At 39.2% G+C, this 9,813-nt stretch overlaps 1 protein-coding gene across 2 annotated transcripts in view; it reads left to right on the top strand.

Moving 5' to 3' along the window:
* The window catches only part of DENND3 (DENN domain containing 3), a 118,364-nt gene that overhangs the window by 74,870 nt on the left and 33,681 nt on the right, over window positions 1–9,813 (top strand). The window lies entirely within an intron of this gene.

Genomic DNA, 9,813 nt, shown 5'->3' with positions numbered 1-9,813 from the left:
TCTCTCTCTCTCTCTCTCTCTCTCTGTCTCTGTCTCTCTCTGTCTCTCTCTGTCTCTGTCTGTCTCTCTGTCTCTCTGTCTCTCTCTCTCTCTCTCTCTCTGTCTCTGTCTCTCTCTCTCCCTCTCCTTCTCTCTCTCCCTTTCCCTTTCCCTCTCTCCCTCCTTCTCTCTCTCCTCCCTTCCCTTTTTCCCCTCCCCCCCCATAATAGCCATTTTTTGCTTGAACTATAAACTTGAGATTTACTCTCTGTGTCTCCTGATTGGTCCTTTGGTTGCTGACTATGTCTCATTTTTCTTTGGCTTCCTCCACTCTCACATAACTGGATTTCTCTGATCCTTTCATTCTAACCCAGGAACTACCCCCACTACCCTCACCCAATACTTTAACTATAGGTATGGAATTCATCAAATTATTTTCATTCCCTATGGTGGCACATCTGAAATCTGGTCACCTTTTACATTTTTGTCATTATTTTATATAGTCCTACTGGATTATGACTCTAAGAGACCTTGGATGATATGGTCATCTGCATAAGGCGAAGGAAATTTTACAGTCATATTGGATTATGACCACAAGCTGCAAATCTCAGATGATATCAGAGGAGGAAAGTTCTCTGCATGTATCAGTTGTCAGAAGAGTTCCTGTGATAATATTAACACTCATTTTTGTGTGAAAGGGGTAGTAGTAAAGTTGATGGATTTTAAATCAAGAGTTTGAATCAGGGTTCAAATCCTGGCTCTTGGACTTTATGTGTGGGTGACCCTAAACTGGGTATGTAACGTCTCAAATATTCAATTTCCTCTTCTGTCAGTAAAGGAGTTGAAAGACTGGATAGCCATTGAAGTTGGTTGGTTCTAGATAGTGGTGTGCTAGAACCAGTTTGTTCTGGTTAACCCAATTGTTAAATTTTTACTTTGAGCATTTACATGTGAAATCAGCAAAGGCTACAAATCAGGGCTTGATCTTTTGTTTGGAAAGTGATGGAGAATGTGTTAATAATGCAGATTAAACTTACACGTGTATCGTTTGTACGTTCTTCCCCCACCCTGAGCTGGTTGTTGACCATCCACCAGCACACCCCTGGTTCTAGCTCATTCTCCAGTGTGGTCCTGAGACCTCTGTTCTTTGTTCTTGCTAAACTAAAGAGTGTCTTTCTTCTGTGTAGAAGAGACTGCAGTGCCACCTTTTGGCCACCAGAAGGTAATGAATGGATGAAAAACTACCAGAGTCAATGAACATCGAAAAATTGACTCACAAAGTAAAAAGGCTGTAGGTCATCCAGTTCTTATTCATAAATCACCATTACTTCATTTTTACCATTGAAAAAAGCTCAGGCTGGGCTTGTACATTTAGTACGCCTAGGCCAAAATGTACCTGATTATGGGCTACATTCTGTAAGGAGGCAGTTATAGCTCACACTGATAGGGTCCTTTTACAAAGTCCTTTCTTTGACCTAACCCTTTGAGATAAGTGGTGAAAACATTACTATTCCTATTTCACAGCTGTTGAAACTAACCTTAGAGAGGTTAAGTGACTTCCCCAAGGTCATAACCCGAAGTAACTTTCAGAGCTGAGTCTCAAAGCCAGGTTTATGGACTGAAAGACTAGTGATCTTTCTCAAGTCATATTGTTTCAATGCTGGGTCATCATCTTTGCTCAGAAGCTGACTGGCCAGTGACTGTGAGCCGTCATTTCAGCTTTCTGGGGCTTCAGTTTTGTCCTTAGTAAAAGGAAGAGATTGGACTAGATGTATTCCTCCAGTGTCCTTTCCAACTCTAAGGGTTTATGATTCTGTGAGGTTTTTTTTTAATAGAAAATTAATAGTGGTAGCAGAATTGTATGAATAAAAGTGCATTTGAATGTATTGTGCAAGAGGTGATATGTCATAGTGGATCAAGTGATGCTCTTAGAGTCAGGAGGTCTGGGTTTGAATCATACCTCAGATATTTTGTAGCTACTTAATTATGGGCAAGCCACTCAGCCTTCTTGAGTCACAGTTCCCTATTCTGTGAAATGAGGGTATTTGACTACCTGCCTCACAGAGCTGTTGAGAGGAAAGCATGTTATAAGCTAAAAGGCACCATATGAACTTAAGCACTTATTTAATAACGTGTGATTGGGTTGCATTGGACTGAGGAGAGACTTGAGGCTATTGCCATAGTCCAGAAGAGGGAGGATAAAGTGAGCTAGAGTGCCGGCTGTTTTTGTGTGTGGAGAAAAGGGAAGATGTATGAGACACAGAGCGAAACAAGGAATAACAAGATTTAGCAATGGATTGGATATGTGAATGAGTGAAAGTGAGGAATTAGTGGCCATAACATGGATGAAGAGCCAGCAAAGGCGGCTGAGAAGGGAACTGTCATTTAGAAAAGAAAAGCAAGGGAAAGCAGTGACACAAAATACAAAAACCATTAGATCAGGCACCTAAGACATCACTGGTGTCTTCTGAGAAAACAGTTTGGCTTGAGTGATGAGGTTGAGTGCGCAGATTTTAGAAGAGTGAGAGGAACCAAGTGTAGATGGCTTTCCTAAGGAGTTTAGACAGGAGGGGGAGGAGAAATACAGGATAATGATAGTTATGGTTGTGACTTTTTTATGGTGGGGGAGATGTGGGAGTGTCTACAGGAGCAGGGAAGGAGTTAGGAAGAGAGAAAAAGATTGGATATTAGAGAGAATAGGTATGGTAGTGAAGGCAGTGGAGAAAAGCAGGCAATTATGGATAGGAAAGTGGAAATCTGAGAAAGATGAGAACTGAATGCATAGACATACACACACACAATCTACATACGCACACGTATGAGTCTGTATCTTATATATATTTGTGTAGAGATGATATTCGATCCCATAACAGTAGATAGTATGCCTCAGAGAAAAGAGAAGAGCACTGAAAACAAGGTTGTGGGGTATATAGTTTCTTAGGAAGAAGGAGAAAGAGAATGAAGAAACAAAAGTAAATAAGAAGTGGTCAAATATACAGAAAGAGGATCAGGAGAAAGCAGTTCAGCAAAGCTAAAGGAGTAGGGGTAGTAGTTAAAAGCTATTAAGAAGTCAAGGAGAACGGGGAAAATTAAAAGATAATTGGATTTAGCTGTTAAAAGATTACTATTGCTAACCTTTAAGAAAACAAGTAAAGTAGTTATAGTGGAAGTGGCTGTGAGAGGAAGAAATAGAGGAAGTAAGGGTAGATGATTTTTTCCAGGAATTTAGTTAGGGAAATGAGATCTAAATGATAGTAGAAAGGGCAGGACCAAATGAAAAAAATTTTTTTTAGATTTTTAAAATATTTTATTTTTTCCCAATTACTTGTAAAAATGATTTTTAACATTTGCTTTTTAAAATTTTTGAGTTCTAAATTCTCTCCCTCCTTCCCCCACCCTCAATGAGAAGGCAAATAATTTGATATAGGTTATACATGTGTAGCTTCAGTCCATATTCAGACTCCATCAGTTCTTCCTCTTAGAGATATATAGTATTTTTTATTGCAAGTCCATCAGAATTGTCTTGGATCATTGTATTGCTGAAAATAGCTAAGTCATTCACAGTTGATCATCATACAATATTGCTGTTACTGTATACAGTGTTCTTCTGGTTCTGCTCATTTCACTTTGCATCAGTTTGTGTAAGTCTTTACAGGTCTTTCTGAGAGTATTCTGCTCATCATTTCTTATAGTACAATTGTATTCCATCGCAATCATATACAACAACTTGTTCAACCATTTCCCAATTGATAGACATCCCCTCAATTTTCAATTCCTTGTCACCACTAAAAAAAGGTTCTATAAATATTTTTGTACATATAGGTCCATCTTTTTTTTTCTCTCTTTAGGATATAGACCTACTAGTGGTATTACTTGGTCAAAGGGCATGGTTTTATCCCCTTTGAGCATAGTTCTAAATTTCTCTACAGAATGGTTGAATCAGTATACCACATCAAGTGAAGATTTTTGAAGAATAAAGGTGACTTGGGGATGTTTGTAGGCAGCAACAAAAAAGTTAGCTAGGAAGGGATTGAACAAGAATTAGAGGAAATTATCAGAAGAACAAGCTTCCCAAAAAGATGGAAGGGAATAGCATCAAGGTTACTAATAAAGGGCTAGGTGTAGGCAATAAGGGCCCCCTTATCCTTAGAGAGGAGAGAATGGGATGATGCTATATGGAGTGTTTAATGGAGACTCATAAAGGGTGGCCTCTATTTCCTCCATAAAGTAGGAGGTGAGGTTCTCTACTGGAAGGGAGATGGACAGGATCGGCAAAGGATTTGAAGAGAAAGGAGAAGGTTTGGAACAGTTGCTTTATGGAATGTGATAGTCAAGCTGGAAAGAAGAAAAGTATCATCCTGCAGCAGTGAGAAGTCCTGGTTGAGATGAGCATCCCAATCTATAACTGACCCCATCAGGAGATTTTTGTGACTTCCTCTAGTATGCCCATCCTTTAGCAGCATAAGTTCAGGAGTAGGGGAGTTTGGCAAGCCAAGAACAGTGATAGGATGAGGGAATCAAGGGTAGAGAACAGTGTGTATGTGTTTGTGTGTGTGTGTGTGTGTGTGTAGTAGTAGTAGTGGTGGTGGTGGTGGTGGTAGTAGGAGTAATAGTAGTAGTAGAACTAATCAGCTATAGGGTCAAGACTTTCAAAAGAAGAAAATAAAAAATGAGTGATAAACTGAGAGAACAAAGAGTAAAAGAATGAGTGAAGGTCACAGTGGGGATGAAAAATGGCTTTAGGAGGAACAAAGCAGAGGAAGAGATGGAAAAACAAGAGGTTATGATCAGAAAGGGAAATTACAGAGTTGAGGATCAGGGAAGTGATGTTTAATGGGAATACCTGAGTATGACCAACCTTTTGAGTAGCTGAGGTAGACTGAGTTCATAGGTCAGTGGAAAGTGAGAAAGTCGATGCATTGAAGGCCAAGGTGCTTAAAGGATGCTCAGCATGAGTTTTATTTTGAAATTCCCAGGAATGGCCCAGGGGTTGAGGTAAAGAAAAAGGCTGTGAACCAGGTGAACCTCTTCTTTGATAAACAAGAGAGAGAGTGACCATAACAAAAGAAGGTAAAATGATGTTCAGGACGAAAGGGAGTTTTAACAGTGTCTTAGCACACGCAAAAAAAAAATCAGAAGAGAGAAGAGACTGTGGATTACAGCTTATCCAGATATGGCATGAGAGAGCAGAGTGGTAGAAGGGGAAGGAAGTTTTTTCTCAGCAGTTGGCAGGTCTGAATTATCTGGATTGGAGAAGGAATAGGTTCATTTTCTAGTCATAGGATTGACCAAGTACCACTTGGCTGAGGCCCACCCCGTCCTCTGTCCTATGATAATCTTTGTGCAGGGGCAGTGCCATTATCCTGTTTTCTCTCCAAATACTTGGAAACTCAGAGTGGGAGGTTGGGGAGGGTTGAAGTCAGCAAAGAGATAAAGTTAGGTGTCTAGGTTGGTCAATCAGAATCACAGAGTCCCAGATTTGGAAGATACTTCAGTAGCCATCTAATCCAACCCATACCTGATAAAAGAATCTCTGTCTCTGTCTTAGCCAATAAGGGCTCATCACTCCTAGCTTGAAGACCTCAAGTTGGTTGAGATGGAAGGGAACATCCAGTACTTGCAGAGGTAGAGCATTTTACTTCTGGATAAGTATAATCATTGGAAGTTTTTCCTGCTATCCAGATTAAATTTGCCTCTCTGTAATCTTCACCCATCATCCCTTGTTCTACTGTTTGTTCTGTTCAAGTCTAATTGCTTTTATATATGATAGCCCTTCAGAGACTTGAAGGCAGCTATCATATCATGTTCACCCTGAGTTTTCTCCTTCCAGGCTAAACATTCATAATTCATTCATTCAGTCCTCATACGTTATAAACTCACGACTCCTTCCCATCCTGGTTGCCTTCCTTCAGTGTTCACCAGCTTATTAATGTGTTTCCTCAGATGTGTTACCCAGAACTGAACTTAATACTTGAAGTAGGACCTGATTCAAGCAGAGTACAAATGGTACTATTACCTCCTTATTCTTGACTGCTCTGCTTCTTAATGTAAATTTAAGATTGCATTAATTTTCTATTTTATCACACTTTTGAGTCATACTAAGCTTCCCCTAAAACTTCCATGTATTTTTATTCAGAATGCCACACCTCTTCAACCCTTTGCAATCTGGCTTTTGGCAATTATCACTCAACTAAAACTGCTCATTCCGAAATTTGTAGAAGCTTAGATTTTAGGGATGGAAAGGAATTTCCATTTAGTCAAATTCCTTTTTTGTATGGTTGAGGAAACCGAGACCCAGATTGATTAATTGATTTCCCCAAACTCACACAGGTAGTAAATGGCAGAGCCAGAATTTAAACCCAGGTCTTCTGATTCCAAATATAACTACTAGGGATATACATCCAGCTCTGATCTGTTTTCTGAACATTCATCCCACATTACCAACTACCCATTAGGCATTTTTAACTGAATGTCTCAGAGACATTTTAATCTCAGTTATGTCCAGATCAACTCACTATCTTTTCCCCAATTCTCACTCCTCTTTCAAACGGACCTATTTCTGTCAAGGACACTTTTATCCTTCCAGTCACCCACGTTCACAACCTTTTCACTCTCCCTGGTCCCATGTAGCCAATCAATTACCATTTATTTTTTTCTTCATCTATGTCTCTTATCCTCCTCTTTCTTTTTACTCACTTGCTCACTGTCCTTGTTCATGTCCCTATCATCTGTTGCCTTGACTATTGAAATACTCAACTGACCTCCTGATTCCTTAACTTTCTGATTTTGTTGCTTTGTCTTACTCCTTCTCCTGCCCATCCTCCCCAGAATGATATCCCCGAAGTTGACTATCAGATGGCTTCAATCTATCTTTCCAGCCTTATTATATAGTTCTCCCCTTCATACCCTTCATACACTAGCCACACTGGCTAGATTGTAGACTCCTTAAGGGAAAGAACTATTTTTTTTTTGCCTTTATATCTCTGGTTTTTAGAATAATGCCTAGAACATAGTAGATACTTAATAACTGCATGTTGGTTCATTGGGATTTTTTGAACACTAGTATAGTCCCTTATACTTATCTAATCAAACTTAATTTTTTAGAATTGGCCCAGTGTTCTATCTTATCAACAAAAACTTGTTGAATCAGCACCCTATCATCCAATGTGATAGCTATTTTTCCTAGATTGCTATTATCTGAAAATTTGATAAGGACATTGTCTTTGCTTTTTTCCAAGTCATTGATAAAAATGTTAAACAGCACAATTTTGCACAGATTCTAGAGCACTTTGCTGAAGACTGTCTTCCAACTTGACATTGCACCAGAAATTTCTCATTGAGGCTGGCCATTCAACCCATTCTACATCCATCTAGCCCATATTTTTCCATCTTTTTCAAAAGAATACTGTGAAAGACTTAGTCATCTGCAGTATTTCCCTGATCTTCCAATATTAGAAATACAAACAAAAAAGGGTAATAAAGTTAGTCTATTGTAACTTATTCTTTTTTCTTACTATATTTTATTTTATTTTTAGCTTCAAATTTTCTCTCTACCACTTTCTCCTCTCTTACCATTAAGAAAGTAAGAAAACAAAACCCAATACAAATATGTATAGTCAAGTAAAGCAAATTCCTATAATAGCTGTGCCAAAAAAAAATTAGCTATTCCTCCTATATTCTGAGTCTATCACCTTTCTTTAGGTGGGTGGCATGTTTAATAACAAATCAAATGTCATTTAGTCACAAATCAGTTTGTCATTATGTTGATCAAAGGCTTTCAAAGTTTTTTATTGCATTACTTGTTCTCGAGGAATTCACATCAACTCTGTAATTACTGTTTCCTTTTCTAGATGTTTATTAACCATCCCTTTAGCAATATATTCTAGATTTTGTCCAAGCATCAAAGTCAGAACTCCATTCTCTTATTGTTACTAAACTTGGCAGTATTTGCACTTCTTCATTCGTGATTCCTTTCCCATTCTCTATGTTCACTTGTTTAGTGACTCAGCACTTAAATCTGCCAATTCTTTTAGCACCCTATAGCGTAGTATAGCAGGGCTAGGTAAATGGCTCTCAGCAGGGACAGCTAGGTGGTCCCTTACTCTCTTCTCAGTTTTCTTGTGTATCAGCTCCCTATCTGTCTTTTTGTTCTGTGGTGTTTTTTTTTTCCTTCCCTTGGCACAGAAAACAAGCAGAATGAGAACTGAGCAGCTCTTCTATCTGTCATTAGTTATCATCCCATCAACCCTGAGCAATCATCTTATCTTTACTTTGATTCTCCTCTTCTCCAAGATAAAGCAACAAAAAACCCAGCATTTTGTTATCTGTAGCTTTCCTAGCCAACCTAACGTTATCATTATTCTTACAGTACCATTCCACATTTTAAAATTTTCCTTTTATCTATATTTGATTTCATTTTTTCTCTCTCTCTCTATCTGTATATATTTATATATATATATATATATATATATATATATATATATTTTTTTTTTACTTAAATGTTTTGTTTTGTTTTTATATTTGGTGTTTCTATTTTGCTCAGAATGGAAATGCCGGGGCTGCTTAATGGGTGGGTTAGTTCCACTACTGATTAGCACAGAAGCTTTGATCTGTTCCCTTCCAACAGGGTCCAGTTCAACCTTAAGCATAACAGCTTCTCATTCCCAGGGGCTCACCATATTGATACCAAAGTTAGTTTGTACTTCCAATAATCCTAACCTTCTGCAACATGGAACTCCCAAACCCAAAGAATCCACCACCCTTAGCTCCCTCAGTAGTGGAGATTACAGATGTGCCTTGCCATACCTGACTATATAAATCTTTTAAAATATAAGTTGGTTGGTGACTTCCCTGGGCAGCCACATCAGCCTTGACTGAGTTCCTTGTATCCTGCTGATGATCCTGAATGAACTCACCCTTGGCACCAGTTCCATTGCCTCATTCAAAGAACACAGGCTATGAAACACATCCAGATCCCATATGTGAAATATGCATTCAACTTCTAATGATCCCTATATCTGTGTGCTCAGAGGTGAAGGAAGAGGAAGGTGATATTTTCCTCAATAATTTCGATAATTTAGGAGAGAGTAGATGTTGCTTTCAAACATGGCAATAAGTTCTAAGTTCAGACAGCCTCTAAAACCAAGTTAGGGATCCCACCACCTACCTTGGCAGTTGACATCAAGAAATATTGTCCCCTTTTGGGGCAGCTAGGTGGCGCAGTAAATAGAGCACCATACCTGGAGTCAGGAGGACCTGAGTTCAAATTCGGCCTCAGACACTTAACACGAATACTAGCTATGTGACCTTGGGCAAGTCACTTAACCCCAACTGCCCTACTTTCCCCCCTCCAAAAAGCAAAAAAAAAAAAAAAAAAGAAGAAAGGAAGAAAGAAATTTGCTCCCAAACTCTATTTCTGAGTGGGGTCAAAGTGAGAGTCCCTTCCTCTTAGATCTAGTGATAGTAAAAGTGAGGGATTAGGTCCTGGGGCAGGGCTTAGGTACCAGTGGCAGCTGGTGGGCTTGGTATGGTTTACAAGGAGCTGAGGCATTATGTTCCTAATTGATTTGGTGCCACGGAACGTAACTGGTACTGTTTTCAGATTGGGTAGTAGATTCTAGGGTGAAATCTTCAAACCCAGCAAGTACTCAGGAGATGCACAAAAGAAGAGCCATCTCTACCTCCGTCATCACACATCAGTTTTCCTAGAGCTTTTCCATCCAATGTAGACATTGGAACTAGTGATTTACTCTTCTTACTTTTTCCAGCTCTGTGCACAGGCCATCTAAGCTCTGTGCACAGGCCATCTCAGCTCTGTGCACAGGCCATCTCAGC

The sequence above is a fragment of the Petaurus breviceps genome, unplaced genomic scaffold (genome assembly GCF_028583685.1).
Source record: "Petaurus breviceps papuanus isolate PSGF00001 unplaced genomic scaffold, PetGlider_PUasm1.0 98, whole genome shotgun sequence".
NCBI lineage: Eukaryota > Metazoa > Chordata > Mammalia > Diprotodontia > Petauridae > Petaurus > Petaurus breviceps.
Note: the sequence above shows the minus strand (reverse complement) of the source record. Positions and strands in the feature narration are given on the sequence as shown.